The 9,123-nt window shown below is 37.4% G+C and overlaps 1 pseudogene; it reads left to right on the forward strand.

Moving 5' to 3' along the window:
• The first annotated feature begins 1,619 nt into the window (after window positions 1-1,619).
• On the forward strand, window positions 1,620-2,513 carry LOC117713044 (ADP/ATP translocase 2 pseudogene; annotated as a pseudogene).
• Window positions 2,514-9,123: the final 6,610 nt, after the last annotated feature.

The following is a 9,123-nucleotide window of genomic DNA, read 5'->3' on the forward strand; positions in this document are numbered from 1 at the left end:
AGCACACAAATACGAAAATAGTCCTACGCTGATCCTGTACACCAAGCTTGTCCAGCACAAACCATACATTATGCAATGCAGTATAAATTCCCTTTATTATTTACCATCACTAATCAGCCTTAGCTTCATGTTACAGGCAATATTTAATCCTTGGTATTTTTAATTTTTTTAAAGCATTATCATCCATTCCACTCTAGCAGAAGTGAATTTGCTCAGGAGTTACTGCAAGATAAACATTGCTTAGAAACCATATTTTTTTTTTCCATTGTATTTGTCTAGTTAATAAAGGGAGGCATTTTATTTTCCTCTGGTGACCACTTGTACTTTGTTCAGTAATTAAGGAAGTAAGTCAGCTCTCCTAGATTTTAGCCTTTCTATAACCTCTGCAGATTTGATCAGGATGTCAGGGCTGGTTGTGTTACAGTGCCGAGTAGCTTGAGAAAAATCCTTCCTGAAACTAAGGAGGATTCACATAATAACACATAAACTGATATCAATAATTTTACCAGCTTGAAACACGTCAGACACATTCTGCCTGATCAATCTGTGGGTTTCTTTTCTTCATGCATATTTTAGCATTTTCAGAATCATTTCTTCAGATACCATGGAATAACTTAACAATATATATTTGCATTTGGGGAAGCTGCATTTCTGCAGTTGAATGACGGTTGAATCCTGGCTCTGCCCTAATTAGCTGCATGACCTTAGGCATGCAACTTGCTGTCCAAGCTTTGCTTCTCTCATATAGAGATTGAGAATAGTGGCAACGCTCACCTTATGGTATTAGTGAAGGGGTAATTAGGCAATGCACACAAGTACGTACATGTTTAGTGCTTCATATATAATAAGAGATCAATACTGATTTTAATTATTAGCATTGTCAAAGTATATTTATATATAGATTATACATTTTAAGTATAAGCATTCTCAGTAGATATTCACATGTAGCTTGTACATTGCATTGTGGTTTGGGGGTAGATATTGAGTAAAGTTAATGAAATCGTTTGTATAATGATTTGTCTTCATCATTCCAAGGCACAGAGAAGAGTGATTCTCCTGAAGTGTGCTCCCTTGCCTCACACTGTTCACACCTCACACTTCTACCCAGATGTCTTTTCTGGGAGCATCTCCTGACTCTATTCCCTCCAGCGCTCTGAATCCACTTTCATAAAGTCTGTTATCATAGATGAGATGCACCTGTTGGGCTCCACATAGTCCTTCTCTAGAAGGTTGAGTTTCATGTATTCTTCATCTCTGCATCTCAGATACTTTGTATACATGTGGATATGGCGAGAACTCAGTGGAGGATTCTTGAATGAGTAAGTAAAGCATTAAAATGACACCGACAACTCAATGACACTTTCAAAAACAGAAAAGTTTATCTTAAAATTTATCTGAAACTCCATGGACCCTAAATAGCCAATAAATAAATAAATAAATAAATAAATAAATAAATAAATAAATAAGGAAAGAATAGGAACTATGATTTGTCCAGATTTCAAAGTACTACAAAAAGAAAGTATTAAAAGTAGCATGATGCCCAGAGTCTGGGAGTCAAAGCTGGTTGTCAACCCAGTTCTGTACCGCACTCTCCTGTCTCTTCTTTTCTTGCTTTCAACATGACAGATGCCGCTGTGTCCTTCACCAAGGACTTCTTCGCCGGTGGAGTGGCCGCGGCTATATCCAGGTCGGTGGTAGCTCACAATGAGCTGGTCAAGCTGCTGCTGGTCATGCTTCAGGTGCAGCATGCCAACAAGCAAATCATGGCAGATAAGTAATGCAAGGGCATTATAGACTGAGTGGTTCATATCCCCAAGGAACATCCTGTCCTTTTGGCATGGTAAACTGGCCAATGTCATCAGATACTTCCCCACCCAGGCTCTCAACTTTGCCTTCAAAGATAAATACAAGCAGATCTTTCTGGGTGGTGTGGGCAAGGGGACCCAGTTTTGGTTCTACTTTGCAGGGAACCTGGCATCAGGTTGTGCCGCTGGGGCCACATCCTTGTGTTTTGTGTACCTTCTTGATTTTGCCCGTACCTGTCTAGCAGCTGATGTGGGCAAAGCTGGAGCTGAAAGGGAATTCAAAGTCCTTGGTGACTGCCTGGTTAGGATCTACAAATCTGATGGGATTAAGTACCAAGGCTTAAGTGTGTCAGTATAGGGCATTATCATCTACCGAGCTGCCTACTTTGCTAACTATAACACTGCAAAGGAAATGCTCCCAGATCCCAAGAATACTCACATCTTCATCAGCTGGATGATTGCAGCCTGTCACTGCCGTTGCTGGCCTGACTTCCTATCCTTTTGACACCGTTCATCGTCGGATGATGATGCAGTCTGGATGCAAAGGAATTGATATCATGTATACAGGAACGCTTGACTGCTAGCGGAAGATCTCTGGCGATGAAGGAAGCAAGGCTTTTTTCAAGGGCGCATGGTCCAGGGTTCTCAGAGGCATGGGTGGTGCCTTTGTGCTTGTTTTGTATGATGAGATCAAGAAGTACACATAATAATGTCCTAGGTGTTTTCCCCGAGAACAGGCATGTTATATAATATACCATATCTTGAAAATTCTGGACAGATTCTCTGGGCTTGTCTGTTTTATCAAGGGCAACTATTTACCAGTTGAAAAGTGGGAAGCAATAATACTCATCTGACCAGTTTTCTCTTAAAGCCATTTCCATAATGACAATAATAATAGGACTCAATGTAGTAGATTTGTAGTATATTTTTTATTTCAGTCACTCCTGATAATAAAAAATTGAAGAAATAAAAATATTCAAAACCTATCTAAATATTAGGCTAGAACAAAGAAGTAATATCAGACAGGGATCTAAATTTTAGGCTAGAACAAGGAAGTAGGCTTCAGACATGAAAATGACCTTGGGCTAGGACAGGGAAGTAGGCTCAGATACTTTGGTCATCCTGATATGTCTTTAGAAACAGTGATCACAGGAGTGTTCACGCAACTGGGTTTAATGCCTTGGTTTTGTTTTTGTTTTGTTTTGTTTTGACTATTTGTGTTTATTGTCTGTCAGGCTGTGGACATGAGGTCTGATCTTCATTCCACCTTCACCCTTCAGTCATATACACAGGTGGAGGGTGAGAGATGAACAGACCCCTGGCCCTAGAGAGATTTACATACTAATGAGATACCTGAAGGCCAGAGGGTGGAGTCAATTAAGCATTCCTCCCCAGGCCCTCCCCCCCCTCTTCCCTCCCTATTTAACTCAAGTCCACCCTGGGTTTTGGGGGGTGTACATCCAGATCCATCCACCATCTGCCATGCCAATAAACCAGTTTTGGAAACCCAAGGACTTCCTTATGTGTTGGGGCTGTGAGGAGCTATAGAGAGGCCTTCAGAGAGCAGCCGGGCCTAACTTCCATCTGGAGGAACCCAGGGCATTCCCAGCCCACCAAACAAAGACTGGCTGGAGGAACTCTCTGGCTTCCCCAGCCATTTTTTTAACCTACAGTTGTCTTGCTTGTTCCTTGACTGTTTGCATCTATTGTATTGCTAGACCCTCAACCTAGAACTGACCTTAATACATGCATGTGATTAAAATGGTATAAAAGCATAAAGGAGGAGGGGGTAAGGGGTGGGGGTTTTAGGGAGGGGAAATGGTGAAAGGGGATGACATTTGTATTGTAAATAAATAAAATATCCAATAAAAAATAAAAAAATCCAAAACCAAAAATAAAAAAAATTTAAAAAGTAAAAAGATATTAAAAAGTAGCATGATATAAAACACTAACACTAGATCAGTGGGATACTGTAGAAATCTCAGAAATAGATCCTCTTGTATATAGATTGGGTTTGATCCTGGAATTCACATGGCAGAAGGAGAGAGTGAACTCCTGTCAGTTGTCCTCTGACCTCCATATGTTTCATCTTATTATATAAGTAAAAGTTTAAGACAATTTTAAAGTAAAAGAATGCAATCACATACTATGGCCCAGGTAAAACTCTTTAAGATGCTCTGCTAACTGAAACAAGCCACTTACACAAAATCCAAGACCATGTGAGCCTTCTTATATGAGCTCTGCAATGTAGGAGAAGTCATAGGAACACTAAGTAGGATGATTATTTATTATCAGGAGCTTGAGTCAGGAGAACAGGGAAGTAATAGAATGGACAGAGAATTTTAATTTACAAGATAAAATTTTTAGAGAACTTATTTTTTTGTATTTACAACAATGGAAATATACTTACCACAATCAATGCCTACATTTGAAATATGGCTAAGATGGTAAACATTATGAAATTTAACCACAATAAAATGGATGATAAGCAAAAAAAAATGGATGATAAGCATTTTTATTGTTAATAATCAAAACTTTATTGCAAAGAATAGTGTGTGTGTGTGTGTGTGTGTGTGTATCACAGTGAGATTAATCAGACCCAAAATATGTACATGTAAATGAACCTCTATATAGTTAAAATAGCTACCTGAAACTGTGGAGCTTCACATTGGAAATTATACCTTTACTATCAATTATTACATTTTATGTACTTGTTTACATATTAAAAACTCATTACAGAGTTAAAACTAGCAAAACATTGAGCTTTATAACCCCTTTCATTACTCATGTGCCCATTACCTGCATTCTTTCTTCCTTATCTTTTAATAGTTACCCTTTCTTGTTCTTTATACATGTTGCACTATATTCAGATGTACATATATATATATATATATATATACATTATAGTGTAGGATCTGCATATAAAATGAAATAAGAGAAAGTATGTTTTTGAGATTTTATAACCTTACATAATATCACATAAGTTCATTCATTTTCCTGTATTTTATTTGATTTTCATTTTTCTTTAGAGCTAAATAGTAAATCCTATTTTATTTATATACCATATTTTGATTATTCATTCATCAGCTGATGGACAATTAGTTTGATTCCATTTTTTTGCTTTATTTGAATGAAGCAGCAGTAAAGACAAGGGTATAAATTCTCTGGGGGAAGATATGGATTTCTCTGGGTGTATGTCCAGGTGTGCAATAACTGGGTTATATGAAAGCCTTATTTTTAACTTTTGAGGAACCCCTAAACTGATTTTCTAATGGCTATAGTAGTTTGCACTCCACCAGCAGTGTATAAAATTTCTTCTCTGCATCCTCTCCAACATTTATCAGGTTTCTTGATGCTAGTCATTCTGATTAGGGTGGGGTTTATGCAACATTTAAAAGAATCGCATGTCAGGTTGTTTTTGTCCTTCAACTTTCCATGTAGTAGACTTAGATTGGTGGGGAAGCAAAGTTTTCCAAAACTTCTGCCTTCTTGACGCCTTTGGTTACTATTTAACATGTTAATCAGTAAGAGTATAATGCAAAGAGAACAGTGGAATCATAAAATTGAGATTGTCATCCAGGATGGCATCATTTGTGGAATTTAACTTACTACTCACCAACTACAAATATTAGGTTCATGCTGAGAGTTTGGCTCAATCACAGAGCACTTGCCCAGCATAGACAAAGTCCTGGGCTAAATCCCAACCACTGTGTGACATCAACCAAAAAGGAGTATACATTCTGTATGGTTCAATTTTATACAATGTTTTTTAAAAGCCCAAAGTAGCTTGTAGTGTTAAAATGAGCACAGTACCTGGGGAGTGGGTGTTGTTGAATACAAAGAGAATATGATATGGTCCTTTGTATTGATTTGAATAGTGAATGCCTGGGCATGTGCATTTGTAAAACACAACTATACACAAAAATACTATACGCCATATAATTGAGATTATATATTAACTGAGAGGAGATATATAATGGTGGTTAGTAAACTAAAAGATACTTTGTCTCAAATACAAAATTTATCACGAATTTGATTTGGTTCCAGATGAAAGTGTGTTCTGAGATGCTATACGTCAGTGTAATGAGTCAGGATATTTGTGATTTGATCCCATTACTATTACTTGTCCTTTCTGACTGCTCAGCCTTCTTGCTGTCTTCTTTCATTTATGGTGTCTCACTTTTTCCTTTGTAAAGTTACTCTCAGCATTGCAAGTGACCTTTATAGAACTGTGTGACAAGCACACATGTTCAACCTGCCATGACCAAATCTGGGTAATTAGTGTTTGCATTTCCTTAAACACTCCCAACCTGATGCTGGGAGGGAAACTCCAGGAAGTAGGTCAGGGAGTCATTAAAACACAATGGCCCTTGTTTATGGCCTGTATTTCTGGCTAGATACCCAGTGTTCCCTACCTGCCTGCATTTCCTATGGCTGTGGTATCACCCCTCACTCCTGAGAACTTCCTAGTATTTTTCCAATCAGGCCATTGACTTTTCTATTTATAGAGCTAGAGCCACCATCTGTTGTTTGTACCCAAAGAACATAATACCAGTCAATGGCTTAACATTCTCTTGTTTAACACTGGCCTCCCCAGAAGCAGACCCGGAGCATGACTGTGAACACAGATAGCTTGTTTTGCATGTGACTCCAAGAAGAAATAGTGGCAGACTATTAAATTGAGTCTGCTGATTGACTGGTTGTAAATTTATCCTCTACTCTTATTTGTCATAAGTCAAGAACTGGTTAAGTAAATCTACAAGACTTTGAGCCTTCTCCTCTTAGGGCTCAGAGAAAACTCCCAGGTGAAGTGTTGCAGATGTGGACAATAGAATTGGATCAGTGGATGTGGGCAATAGAATTGGATCACCGTTCACTAGAAAAACAATGCTTACACTGTACAGAGGAGATGAGAACATGAGCTAGAGTACCTTCCAGTGCCCCATGAAGAACTTCTTCAGGTTCTATGGCACTATGCTCTCTAAACTCAACAACCCTTACCCTCTCTCAGACTGCAACACTGTTTCCCTCTTTAGCTTCTTCTGACTGATTCTAACCTGTCTTGTCTTAGTTTATATGTCCTTAACTTGGGGGACTGACTCTGCTGACCAATCCTGTACAAACCCACTCATGAATAAGTTTGATTTACAGTGATAGTAAACTAATAGATCAATAATAGCAATATAATATAATTAAAAACACTTAAAAATCTGTGATGTTGTTATTATGGATTTTCAATGTAATGGTTTTGGATTATGGTTGACTGAAAACACAGAAAGAAAAGCTCTGGATGGGGTCTGGTCTACAAAGCAGCTGCATCCATTTTCCTGAAGTGTCAGGATAGTAAAGAGAAGAGTCCTTAAGAACTTGATGGCGGAGTGGACCAAATAAATATATATGGATGTGATACAAATAAAGGGTTTTATTTTAGTGGGCACAAGAGGGAGGACATTCTCGCATTAAGTATCTGGCTACCTGACATGTTTGCTGTTGTATATGTGCATATAAACACTAGCAAGAATTTGTAGTAAAAGGGTCCCTATAAATCATTGGGGATGTCACTTGTATAGCCATTATTGAGTGAGTCTCTGGAGTAGGTGGAAAATTTTCACAACTATTACAATAGACATACTACTTTTTTTTCCTGCTCATGTCTTATGTTCTACCATATATTGTCTCTTCTTCCCTATCCGTGATTTATTATGAGTATCTATGTTCCTGTCTGTTTGGGAGGGTGTATTTAGATCATCTGTTTCTTACTTCAAAGACAATTTCACTTTTATGTATTGTTTCTACCAAATTCTAAACACACCTATAAAACTTAACCATATAAATAAGCATTTTGGCTTGTTTTTTTTTAAAGTACTTAATAAGTTTAAATTAGTAAAATACTACTTACCGATGATTAAACATAGATCTTTTTACTTTCACAAGGACCTACTGGTTCTTCCTTACAGTATGTGTTTCAAGGTGCTATAGATGCTCGCATTTCTAGAAAAAGCCCAGCTCTGCTTGTAAACTATGGTACAAGCCAAGCAACTACCTGAAGCCATTTTATGTTACTAATAATATAAGAAGCATCCAAGAAAAGGGCTTAAAAATGTAGATAAACCTCTAATGAGTGTCAACATTAGATTTGAAAGAGTAACCTGTACAAAGATTCAAAAAAGTGCCAATGATCGAGTAATTGAATATCCCTACTGCAGGGAGAAAAACAAGTGCTTGAGGGTAGATTTTTATGTAATTTATGTAACGTTGATTATTTGTGTTTTAGGTTTCCTTAAATAACTCAGTAAGAGTGGCTGGAAACTCTTCCCCACAGAGAAAATGTATTTCTTAGCAGTGGAAAGACTTGCTAATCTCTAACATATTGTAGGTGACATTTTATGTGACAGCAAAAATATGTGAAAGTCTTTATTAGATACATTGTGTTTTGAAGATTAACTGAAAATAGAACATGCTGATTTCTTAGATGCTATTTTATTTTTATATGGAGATACTAATATCAATGATGATCATATTAAGAACTAAAACTGTAGATACCCTGGGCCTAGAGATGAGGTTAAGTTTTTGATTGTATTTATTATGGTTTGGTTTTTTTTTTTTCTTTTTTGCATTCATTCAACTTGATTAAACAGAGCACAAGGAGGAGGTTTTCCCCAAGAGCCTCCTAGTCAAGTGGGAGAGAACAGTACTCACACCACCACAGTACCAGACAGAACATCGTTGGCTATGCTGGCAGGGCTGCTAAGTTGTGTGCAGCTTCCATGTACCATATCCTCTCTGTGTCTGACACGATTCGGAATGGCCTCTTGGATACAGGGGCCTTTAGAGAATGATGTCACTGAATATGAGTAGGACTTTGTTATAATGAAAAAGGTAGTGATAGTGGTGGGGATAAGAGACTCCAGACAAGAAAACTGGTGAAGAAAATTGTGAAACACAGCTCTTCTCAAAACTACGTTTTAATCTCATTTTTCCCAGTTAGTATATATATATATATATATATATATATATATATATATATATACACACACACACACACACACACACACTCACACATACACATATATGTAATTATTGTGTGGTAAAGAAACACTAATGCAATCTAGTTACTATATAAATCAATCTGGAGTTTCCTTACAAAAAAAAAACATATAAACCCCAGAACCAACAACTTAAAGTCAGACTGCCATATGATCCAGCTGCACAAGTCCTGGGTACATACTTGAAGCAATCAGTCAACAGGAGAGATACCTGCATATCTATAATCATCACAACTATTCACAGTAACTAAAGAATGCACTCTTTTTAGGTA

Source organism: Arvicanthis niloticus, chromosome 7 (assembly GCF_011762505.2).
Source record: "Arvicanthis niloticus isolate mArvNil1 chromosome 7, mArvNil1.pat.X, whole genome shotgun sequence".
NCBI classification, from domain to species: Eukaryota; Metazoa; Chordata; class Mammalia; order Rodentia; family Muridae; genus Arvicanthis; species Arvicanthis niloticus.